The sequence below is a fragment of the Hippocampus comes genome, unplaced genomic scaffold (genome assembly GCF_001891065.2).
Source record: "Hippocampus comes isolate QL1 unplaced genomic scaffold, H_comes_QL1_v1.1 scaffold122, whole genome shotgun sequence".
NCBI classification, from domain to species: domain Eukaryota; kingdom Metazoa; phylum Chordata; class Actinopteri; order Syngnathiformes; family Syngnathidae; genus Hippocampus; species Hippocampus comes.
Window position 1 is genome coordinate 3,632,757 of NW_017842059.1, and position 12,368 is coordinate 3,645,124.

Here is a 12,368-nt window from a genome sequence, read left to right on the forward strand (position 1 = left end):
ACCATTAATATATCGCATCAAAACCTTTTGCTGAAATGATGGTGGTGCACAAACTACTTTTTTTAGACTGTTAAGCAAAGAGCAAGTGCTGCAATGTTGCCCTTTACTCAGAAATGGATGTTTGAGTTGACTGTGCAAATAGCTCAACTGCAGACTTACTGGTGTAAAAAGCAAGCACAAAAAAAAAAAAAGTTGTGTTTTTAATAAAAACTTTGTAATTTATAGTTTTCAAACACTGGTGATTCAGCTCAACACGGGGCCAGAGGTTTAAACCAAATTGAGGACCTTTGCATGATGCCTGAAACCATTAATATATCGGTTTTCATTTTTATTTTCAGTATTACAAGGATGACCATATACCAGAGGGATTCTTCAATGATTCCCGTTTTGTACTAGAGTATTATTAGAGGACTAGTAGCGGTGGTGGTATTCAGTAATAATTGACGACGGCACTACCAAATAAGGCCCATTTGGCAAGCATAGCTCACGGGTTAAAAAAACAAAAAAAACCCCCTCTTCGATCAGCTCGTAATTGCAACACTCCAGACAAACACTTGCTGATCCAAAGATTTCGACCATGTCAAAGTTTACAGTGGACAGCTCTGACATGAACAGTCATTTTGCTGAAGGAGTTTTTACACTCTCAATTGAGGCAAAAGGCAGAGCTGTCAAATGTTCCAGAAGTCATTGAACACCTATTCATTCCACTAGCAACATGTGATTGTTTTTTTAATGATTAGTAGGAACCGCAAATGTGCCAGGCTGTCAGCAAAAGTGTGCAGTCATTTACACATTAAACTGACTGAGAAGTAGTTTGACAGCCGATATGGGGCACTCGCTTATGGACAAGCTGCTAATGATAACAAGCACGTATAGCAATTCCAGCGTAATTAGTTTTTTTTTTTTTTTCAACGATGACAAGCACGTATAGCAATTCCAGCGTAATTAGTTGTTTTTTTTTTTTTTTGCCTCCTTTATAGCGACTGAACATGATTTAAGGATAGTGTGTTGATATAAGTGACAACACAGTGACAGAACCTGGCCCCAATTGTCAAGAAAATCAGTCAACCACGATGAAACAACTTCAAAATAAAAGCATTCCAAGGAATTGATATCCATGTATTCTTTGGTAAGCTAAGGTTTATTTTGAAGTTGGCGAATTATGTAACTTCAGCTATCGAGTGAAAGATCATTTCATTGTTTTGCCTGTCATTATACGTGGTTTACATCGATGAATTAAAAAAAAGAGTTATTACAAAATGCTACGCATTTTGGTCTAAGTAATTGACATTTGATAATTTCCGGAGGCACACCCGATGACCTCTCACGGCATACTAATTGTGCCTCGTCACAAAAACAGGTAGGCTACTTTAGGTTGAAGACAAGAATGAAGGGCGGGATGTTAAAACATTTCAAAATTGAATTTACTGGAGTAGCACCCCCTTCCGCCGAGTGTGAACCCGTCTTTGCAATGGAAACAAGACTGGACTACCATTATTGTTTGAACGATGTGTTACTGGTAGATGTGTCGTGCAATTCACACGAGTTCTCAGACAACATGCCACTTTCTTCTACTTGCTAGCTGCTAACCACTGTGGTTACGTCACCTAGCTGGCAACGTCGTAGGCTCAGCCCACGCCGTAGTTAGTCATTTGGGGCCCAAAGGAAACAGCCACCCAACCCAACCTCCCACTTTTTGTACTTCAGTTCAACTTTGACAAAAAGGTTGACTTAAGCGAGGGCAGGCCACTTTTGAAATCAATTATCTGACATGTTTTGTTATCCTACTAATATTTACTAATGTTTAAATAAACTATAAAGTAAAAATTTTAGAAATTTCTGCCATTTCTTGAGCTAGATTGTCATTAAAACAATTTACTGTCATTCATGAGACCATTAATCAACACTTAATATAGTTTACCATTTCAATTCCTTTTATACACACGTTCTCATGATGAAGTGTCAGACAGGTGACATGTCCAGTGTAACACTGCAAGCAGCTGGATTTTGAGTCATATGGCTCAAAAAACACAGCAGAAAGGAGTCATCAATTAAATGGACCGCACCCACACCCCAAATAAATAAATTTTCTCAGGGGAAAAATTAAACATGTTAAGTCCACTGTCGTGGACCCCTGCATACCAACTTTTTGTGAGGGAGTGTAGAGGTCATTATGGGCTGTGTAAACAATACCGTAGACTTACCGGTACTTACTAAAGGTTTCCCTAAAATACCCTATTTGCCATTTAGAGGTGAGTCACTTCACAGTAACATGCAGCTTGTCACATTCTACAGCCAAGAGATGCTTTCACGAATGAATGTAAAAATGGTTCCAACCACAGGCAGCATTCATGCACGGTACAGAGATTAGAGCTTCATGTTTTATCTGATTTTTTGCATGTACGAAACCCAGGTCAAGGAAGATAAATGTACGCAGAATGAAAGGAACAGATAAGTGGCAAAGATGACAATTAATTCATCGTTGACTGAGGGGAAACATTTAATACCCTAACAAGAGCAGCTCCTGAGACACAAAAGCATAGTCCTGTCACTTGAAAAAAACACTTCTCATCTCAAATGGTTGTGTATAAAAAGGAAATTTATCTTAATTTAAAACTGGTGATATCGGTAATTAAAGATATTTCAGTTCGTGTTCCACACGCGCTGCACTGTATTGCACATTGTGCTGTGATATAATTGTTGGCCACTGGGTGGCGTCATGGAGCTAAAATTGGCATGGATTTGAGTTCATAGTGTTTTTTTTTTTTTTTAACGAAATTACCCGGATTGTGCCATTTCCTTTCACACATCGAATTGACGATTAGTGACATTTACTTTATTAAAACTCAAATGAATGGAGCGCACTTTAAAAAACGGACTAATATGGGGTAGAATGAGCTCCAGGAAACTGCCTGACAAACTACTCATAATTTACGAGCGACAATTACCGCCTTAAGAAACCTTAAATTACCAACACTTAAACTTCATGATGGACGATATTAAACTGATAATTTAATACAATAATTCGTATACTATTTCCAAATCGTCAGCTCTGCAAATCAGCAGCCTAACAAGTAACAGCAAACTTCATCTTCGAGATTTGGGAGTATTTGTGTTTTTCTCACCAGTAAGCAGAACGTCCGTAAGCGGCGCGTGACTGTGGCCAGATGGAAGAGGTAGGCTGCTCACACCGCCTTTTAAGTGAATGCGTGTGCTACAGGTGTCGTGCGACACCTTTGATTGGAACTGGTGCCGATTCCTCAGCTAAGGTCCGTCGCAATTGGCTGCCCTACAAGTCTGCATCGGTGTCGAACTGCGGGCGTGGAGGGCCGCCGTCCTGTAAATTTTCCATCTCTCTCTGTTGCAACACACCTAATTGAAATAATCAGCTCATCAGCAAGCTCCTCAGAAGCCTAATATCGAGCCTTTTCATTTACTCAGGCTGTTCGTTCTACACCGCTCTACAGCAACAGTGTAATTTAATAAATGACACATATTTCACAGGCTATGTTATGTATCTTTGAGTGAGGTCTATACATGGCTGTTGTGGGACAGTCATCCCAACTGCTAATTGTATGGTTGGGGAGGCTGGCTGCTGCAGCTTGCCTTAAATCCAAATGGTGGTGCTAGTGCACCACATTGATGCTGAGCTCTGCACACTGCAAGATGGTCGACATTTTGTACAAATTACCAGATTGTCTACTGTTGTATTTCTTCTATCTTGGTCGTGCCACACAGGCTGCCACAGATATCAAGGAAATCGATTCAACCCCCTGCAATTTTTTTTCACCATATTTTATACTGTCTCGGCTGTTTAAATTGAAGTCAGAATACCATAACAACAACATTGTGAGCAGTAAACTATTGTGATGAAAGAGGAAGTATCTGATTTCCCCTGAGACGCTTATTTCATCAATATGCCTGTAAATAAGAAAATCGAATAACTTTTATTAAATTGTTCATTTTAGTTGATTAATTTATTTTTTTTATCCAGCCCACACATTAGATATTGCTCACACAAACACTTTTGTGATGATATTGATTGACTTGATTTACAGTCCATTACATCACTGAACAGTTTTCAATACATATACTTTGGAAATTAACTTTTGAGTGACTCTAAATGTTTTGATGACAGGTAATAATTGCACCAACATCTATCTCATCTTGAATTCGTTTTCTATACCACTTTGCTCAGGGCCTAAAACAGACTCCATCACGGAGTGGTCATTGGTCAATCACAGGGTCACATCCACATAATAAGGCTGATATTTGTTTGTGTTGCACATGTGCTTTGCAATAATGGTCATTCTGATCCCTTTAATTTTATTTTGGTTGACTCTTTTTCAAAGACATTGTAGCCCAATTTCCCCACGGTAAACTGTCCGTCGATTAAGTTCCGTCGATCGTTTTACCTTTGTTTATCTGATTTGAGCAAGCCAGTTAATTAGATACTTTTCAATGTATAAGTACATTATTGTTCTTTATGGTTCTTCATTGTAATTTAATTTACTGACCGAGAAACCAAATTGACCACAATAACCCTTGGATTTCTGTATTTGCAAGAGCAGGTGTATTGACTTCATTGGCTGTAAGCAGCTTGTCACTCAATGTCCTCATCAGACAGCAGTGGGGTGGCTTGATGGTGCTTGGGGGGGGGGGGGGGGGGGGGGGAATAAAGTTGATGACCGTTGTGTTGTGTTTAATTTAAACCCCAAAAGGCAAATTGTGACCATGGGGCATACAATGTGGAGTTAATGACAGGGCTTTATGAAGCACTGGGACTCTCTGTGGGATCAGCCAGGGCCAGACAGAGGTTGGGGTCAGAGGTCCTTGGAGACCTCGGGCGAGAGGGCTTATGAATCAGTATTGAACTTGGAGGAGCCGGCTAGGTTTCAACCATCAACTCACACGTTGCTGACATTGCCAAAGAACCCAGAACCTGGTCTGTAAATGTCTTCTCTCGGCGAGAAAACAACTTCTCTTCCTATCGCTTTCTGGTACAAAGAAGAAAAAATAATGGCAAAACTCTCCAACATAATGTGTGTCAATGAACATTAGAACATCGATACTTGATGTACATTTGGAAATAGTTGGAATCCAGGTTTATTTGGACATGCAAAGAACCATGTGGAGTACTGTGTCCTTCCAGGTTTGTCTGCATACACAGCAGTTGTGACAAGAACTGTGATGCCGATAACCACATTTTGGAAGTCACCTCAATTGTCCAACAAGTATGTTTCATGTGTCAACAGCAGTTTTACTCTCTCTCTCTCTCTCTCTCTCTCTCTCTCTCTCTCTCTCTCTCTCTCTCTCATCCAATTATCGACAGTATCTATGAGTCTTGAACACCTCTGTGCCCAACACAATTCCGCACACCTTTAATAACCTTTCCAAATCAGTCTACACTGAAAAAAAAAGCCTTTAATGACCGCCAAGTTTGCACTTGCAAAATGCAATCAACAACGAAGTGAGTTTTGATTGTGACTCCTTCAAGCTTGACTGACTTTTTTTCCTTTGCTTTATTTTGAACTTTCTGTATTCGCTCGCCTTCCCCCATTTTCCTTCACTCCATCAGCTGCTACATGCTGGGCGCGAGGAGTTTAGGCCTTGTCCAGCCGTGGCATTGACCTCTGGTGTTGACCTCTTGCTTCGCATAACCTCTGAAGTCATTGGGTCACGCCTGAGGCCATCTGGACTTCCTCCAGCTGGCCTTTAACACCACCCTTCAGACAGTCAGGATGGATTAGCCTCCCCTCAGGATGTCGAATAGATAACATTGTTGTTTCAGTCGAGGGACCCCAAGAAGTAAAGTATCAGAAGTTTAGACAGCTACCTCTTAAAAAAAATATTATTTTTTTGCACACAAAATATATTTTCATTCAGCTTTCGATTAAGTGTTTTTCAAAAAATCCATCACGTCTAATTGGTCAAGATGGTTTAAATATGGGAGGCAAATTCAGGATGTAGAAGGAGCATTCGCTATGTGTTGCTCCATGAACTGTCCTCATTAAGTTGTTTGCTTTTGATACATAGATGATTTGCCGATAAGAATCTGGGTCAGCGCTTGGGCGCATGACATAGCACCGACAGTTTTAGAATCGCGGACTATACAAATATCATATGCGGTATAATACATAGCAGCAGTCCCCAACCTTTTTTACACCATGGAATAGTTTCAGACAAAGCTGAATTTTGCATAGAAACAAATACAAATACAACTTACCATTAGGCTAAATGTAGTTGTAATTATTTGGAGTCCTGCACTCGATTCAATTCAATGAGCCTTTCCCATGTTGGAGGTAATGGGACGCAATGACACTTCAGGTGTGGTACGTATGTCCACTCTGCTCCATAATTTGGTTTTGGAAGCTATGATTGAAGAAAGTCTGGCTTAACAAAGGTAGCATGTTGGAAATGGAAGAGAGGAATTCACTCTCTGGATATTCTGGCTTTGTCTTAAACCAGTCTTGTTTTTTTGATAGATGCTTATTCTTCATGCGCCCAAGCAGTTCTGAAGGCCCAATTGCCTCATTCCTCAGATCTAAGTATAATATGTTGTACTGTATTTGCATGCCAGTTTTTTTATGCTGACCAGGAAAAAAAGAGGTTGAGCGGGCTTGGTGCATGAGCATCACCTGTTGCAAATCTGTGATGAACCTGTATTTTAAATATGACTGCTGATATTTGCTTTTAAGTGGTCAGGCTTTTTTTTTCTGTCTCTCATCATTTGACCTTTTCTGATTTCTTTCTCATTTTTCTGACTTGTGAGCTTACTTTTTTTTCCATTGAAATCAGACGACGAAGATGAGTGGGTTGACATTTGTGCAGAGGCACAAGCAGATGCACCTGAATTTCAAAATAAAACTTCTTTCAGACTCTGATCAATCTCTCTGAATCTCTCAGTCTCTGTGGGCGGGGCAAGTGGACCATGGATACAAATTAATGGCCCGGTGTTTTGGGACCGCCAAGTTACTCCATAGCTGGTCAGCCTCAAAAGGCTGTCAGAGGTGAAAGCATAAACTCAAGCAAACAGACTTGGCATTTGATGCTGCATATGGTGATCATTTTGACGAGTCAACCAAAATTGAAGTAGTGCATTTCTTATGTCAATGGCCCTCGTGTGGTTGCTTTGACATTTGGGTGAAATATTGCATCACAGTCTACACAAAGTGAGTGCATACATATGATTTGAATGGGTTCGATTTGACCTATAAACCAACAATATGAGTAATTTCTTGAGAGTGGAGTGTCACTTTTCTACTTGGCTTCAACATCAGGTTATTTTATTTTATTTTTTTCTTTCCGCAAAGTGTTTTTTAAACATTACATTTTCTAAGTGCTGCGATTGGCTGGCAACCAGTTTAGGGTATCCCCCGTCTACTGCTTGAAGACAGCTGGGATAGGCTCCAGCACCCCTCGCGACCCTTGTGAGGATAAGCGGATCAGGAAATTGATGCAATGGATGGATTTTCTAATTGTATTTAATTTCTAGGTTTGCAAGGACTGACCTGAGTATTCTTCACTCGAAAGGACAGACACGATAATAGAGACAGACGATCATGCAAGGAGGAAGGCAAGAACAAGAAAGGAAGTGAGTGTGTCCCTCAGTTGTGAGCATGCCCAGTAGAGCTCGCCTTGCAGCCAGAAATCCAGCCTCTAAAATTTGAAAGGAGGCTGCGCATACTTTTGTTGCCCCTCACTCTCTCTCCGTTGCCTCACTCTCTACCTTCCCTCGCTGCCTCGCTCTCTTCCTGTTATTTTAATTTTAACCAGTAGTGTGTGGAGAGTTGTGTGCTACAGCTGAGCAAGAGCATATGAATGCACAAAGTAAAGAAATGATGAACAGAGACTTTACCTCCAGCACTTTTCCCCCTCTCCCTCCTTTTTTGCCACCTCAGACCAACTTCAAGAGCCTGACAGGAGGGACGTGGAGTTTGAAGTCTGAGAAGTGAAGCAGGATGAGGGTCTTATCGGTGCTGTCTTTGCTCTCCTGTCCAGGTGAGTACCCAGGAAATGACATACAGTACATCCACTCATATCAATTACCTGCATGTAATCCTTCTGAAATCCTATTCTGCTAGGAGTGCAAATACCGCTCAATATCATACAACCGATAAAATCATAGACTCTACTCTGTCTGCTCCCAGTGCACAGCATTCCAAAACCCTTGTGTGTACTTGCATACATGTGTTCAGGGAGGACAAACTCACCACATTTGAACCACGTGGATGTATTAGGGGAAGGGGGGGGGGGGGACGTGCAGTTCGCTGAGTGATCACGTGGGGGATCACAGCGCAGGTTAAAATGCAGAATCATGTTTTGGTTTTCCGGCTCCGATGACGTTGACTGTGTTCTGTTACAATTATATAGTATAGATTGCATAGTTGTATTTGTTGTTTGGTTGTGGTTAAGTGATAAGCTAGCTCAAAATACTTTTAATTTTATATTTTCCATTGAGGCTAATGTTATTGTTTACTTGCTGAATGAGAAATGTGTTTTATTAATAATGCCGTTTGAGTTAGACACCTCAGTCCAAATCCGAAATCTCCTACATCCATTATTATTTCGTTTAGTCATTGTGAATCAATAATATGAATGTCTGTATGAATTTAGCACAGATAAGCTATGGATTCCATTATCACATTGATTCACTTTTGTTATTGAGGTCTCGATATTGAGCTCTCCGCCAGCTCACCAAAACTGTGTTTGACCTCTGTCAGAGAGACCCTTGAGTTCAGTCAAGTGTTGTCTCAGTAGCTTTCTCAGCATTCATTGCCACTGCCAGCTCGGTGACAGCATTGGCCTCCAGGGGACTCATTGTTGGCAAGTTTATTATTCCTTGGATTCAGAAGTGGGGCCACACCATCTAAAAGCAAACAAATAGTCAGGGGAGGATTACATAAGAGCACTTTGTAGGTAGACGTCTGCCAAGGCCAAGCAATAATGACAGATAGATTCCTCCTCCTGCGGTTAGCATTTTGTACAAAAAGGTTTGCTGTGATGATTGTAATTATGTACGTATGGCTGCACATACATTTAGTGAATTAAATGGGAAGTTACGGCCATGTGGTTTGTTTAAGTGGTATTGCTGTACAATCTCTGATGGGGATTTAGTACTTGTGCACCTTTAGTCAGCACAGCATTGATTACCTCACCTGTTTAGCATACAGTATACAATGTAACAAGCTGTAAGCCCTTTCATCCCAAAGTTGTGTTTCAATGACTGAGTAAGTAGCGACACACCGTGAATGTGTCCGTTTTTAGTCTTAGCAAGACTCACTAGTTTTGCATGCATCATCGTTCTCAAACACGCTTATCACGGATGACCCTCCCCTCTTCCTTCACTTTCTTGTTCTTACAGTATTAGAGATAGTGATGGAAACAAACCTGCGTCAGGTTTAACCACTGAAATAATTCTGTAAAGTTGAATGCTGTGATATTTCAAAACCAAAAAGGGGTACACTCCATCCATTTTGGTTAGCATATTGTGCAGGGAGATTTCACCCCTGGTACTCTGGTTGGCAATCACTCATCTACTATTCAAACTCCACAAGCCAATGCTAGTTTTCTACCATGTTTCACCACAGGAGAAGTCTTATTTCATTTGGCCTATTGAGCTTCGCGGGGGAGGTTTCACATTTACATTCATGCGTCGACATACTGGCACACACATCCCAATGAAAAAAAGGAAACAAGACATCATTTCTGTTAGGTTCGGAACAGAACCAAATGATATTTTTGGATCCAAGAAATGCAGGCTCAGACAAAATGCAACAACAAAAATATTTATTTACAGAAAAGCCGCATCGACAAAGTACAAACAGAAATCGCTGTTCACAAGGAGCCAGGAAAAAAAAAGTCCTAACTTCTATCTTGTTGCCAATAGAGGAGACCAAAGTAAAATCAGGCTTCTGTCGTGGCCCTGGAGGTCATAAGGTTCAAGTTTGAAGTCCCTCACATATTCTCATTTTGGAGTTTTCGAATCTATACTCTCACCCTCAAGTATATAATCGTGGCTTGGTAAAAGTGCCGCCGCTGTTATCGTTCTCTAGGAAAGCGTTTCTTGTACTGTACGTCTCTTTTGCAGAAGGGATTCAACTATGTGATAAAATGCAATATTTTGAACCTTTAATAAATTGTGAACATACACAAAAGACCACAAAGATTGACACATTTACTGGATTCCTGGGAGCACCACGGTTCACTTCATGAGGGCTTGGCTTCCATAGAACTCAAAACTTTCCTATTCAGTTCATAAAAGTTCCATGGTAAGAATATCATGCTTTGAAATTGCTTAGTGTCAGTCATTCAATGTGGAAACATGACTTTTGAAATACTGTATGAACCAAACATAGGCCGAAGAGTGCTACGAAACTGTGTTGCACCTTGGAGGCTCCATTTTAGTTTGATTTCTAATTGCATTATCAAGATGTGGTATCTTAACTCTGAGAACTTGATTTCATATGTAGAATGATTGTGTTCACATGTACTATATGTTCAAGGTCCAGTTTAGATAAGACTCATTCTGTCCCTCCTCAGCATCTGTTTAATTAGAATTGTCCAAGAGACTGCGGGCTGCTGCAGTGAAGCGTGAAAATAGGTGCATCTTCATTTTTATTTTACTTGTTGTGATATTAGCAGACCACTCTGCTCTATGGTGGGTGTTTCCTTTGACATGCACCCAGACGAACAATTTGGTGGTACAGTGAAACTCCTCTACAACGAAACCTACATGGGCGAAAATACCCCCTAGTGTGAAAAAATTGTCATGCATTAAAGTAATTCCCACTTTTCTGCTCTCCCTACAACGAAAACCCCCCTGTTCCGTTTTATGAAATCTTTTTCTCTGCTCTCCTCGCGGAGATTCACAACAATGAAAACAAGCCTTTCGCAAAAGTCTAATCCAACCTCAGCCAACAGCGACCTCTGCTGCTTCGCTCCGAAACTGCCACAGCAACTACCACAGTGGTTTACACATGCGCAGTAGTCCAGGAAGTATTTCGTTGCATTGCTAAAATGGCTACAAAACAGACCTTTGGATGCCAAGCAGCTAAAACAAGAAGAGCTCTGACGCTGGAAGAGAGGGGAAAAGTGATCAGAATGAAAGACGGAGGAAGCAAAATAAAAGACATTATCCAAGAAATTGATGTAAGTAAAAGTGAATGCTGATTGTAAATTTCGCAATTTCTTTCCGTTTTTTTCTCTTTGTGCAAAACTGTACATTGGCTATACAGTACAGTACTGTACAGTCTGAAGTATCTTTGGGATTAGGATTGTTTGATTTCAAAAATCATTGATTTAAATTCCAATTTAAATCAGATAAAAATTAACAAATCAAATAATTGTATTTTCTATCAATTATTTTTTCACAAATGGATAGAAAATTTGAATGTTGCTTTACAACATAAACAAAAAATGTAACTGATTTTTGGATGGTTTTTTTTCTTAGTTTTGTATAATTAAATTTATTAATTACACATTCATAAGTTGTTACAGTACTGTATACAGTAGACATATTATTCATTACAGTACTGTTATGCTTCAGGTACATTTTATAGAAGTCAAGTTTGAAATTAAATTCTAGATATTGAAACTTCCTTTTTTATAAAAAAGTATAAATGACTTTTTTAAACCAACAGACAAAGTAGAGTGATTAATAATATAAAAAATTGTAAGTTAATGTTAAACAATATCAATATACAATATACACTATAAAATATACAATAATATAATAAGTGTATGCTCATATTTATGCACTACGTACAGTATTGGAATAAAAATAGAGTACACATATACGTTTTGTGTGCGTGTGTGCGTGTGTGTGTGTGTGTGTGTGTGTGTGTGTGTGTGTGTGTGTGTGTGTGTGTGTGTGTTTATATCTGAGAGAAAATTTGCTCCAGTGAAAAACCCCCGGTTGTGAAAAATTTCTTGCTGCAAACATCATTTCGTTGTAGAGGAGTTTCCCTGTAGAAAGTGTTTTTGTTTTTTTTTTTTTCTTTTTTGTGCAGTTGTTTCATGCTTATGGCTTAGTGGAGTGGAAGACAAAATTGGTTTCGGAATACAGTGCAGTCAATGTAAGGTCCCTTGTGCATATTCTGCAGAGAGTACAGACCCTAGACTAGCATGGACCTCCAACCACCAGGCCACACAGAGCGAAGTGGGAAACAGAGCTTGAGTTGTGTATTGCGAAATTCTTGTTCAAACAATCAAATCTTTTGAGTGGATTTACTGAATGGAATTACTTCATGAACTGATTTCACAGCTTGGGGCCCTTCAGAAAGTCTTCCCATTTTTACCCCCAGATCAATGGCCATGATCCCAAAATTTCTTTCTCTAACAAGTCCATTTCTCCTTTAAAGGGGATT

The 12,368-nt window shown here is 39.9% G+C and overlaps 1 protein-coding gene and 1 long non-coding RNA gene across 2 annotated transcripts in view; one reads left to right on the forward strand and one right to left on the reverse strand.

Moving 5' to 3' along the window:
* Positions 1-3,141, reverse strand: part of LOC109510823 (alpha-2-macroglobulin-like) — a 23,034-nt gene extending 19,893 nt beyond the window's left edge. Inside the window, exon 1 of the mRNA XM_019861436.1 lies at positions 3,126-3,141. The gene's annotated coding sequence lies outside the window, so the exon portion shown is untranslated. The remainder of the gene's footprint in view (positions 1-3,125) is intronic.
* On the forward strand, positions 3,113-9,812 carry LOC109510824 (uncharacterized). The gene is made up of 3 exons (XR_002167198.1): positions 3,113-3,176; positions 7,496-7,594; positions 7,914-9,812. It is a non-coding gene; the product is annotated as an uncharacterized LOC109510824 (long non-coding RNA).
* The last annotated feature ends 2,556 nt before the right edge of the window (positions 9,813-12,368 follow it).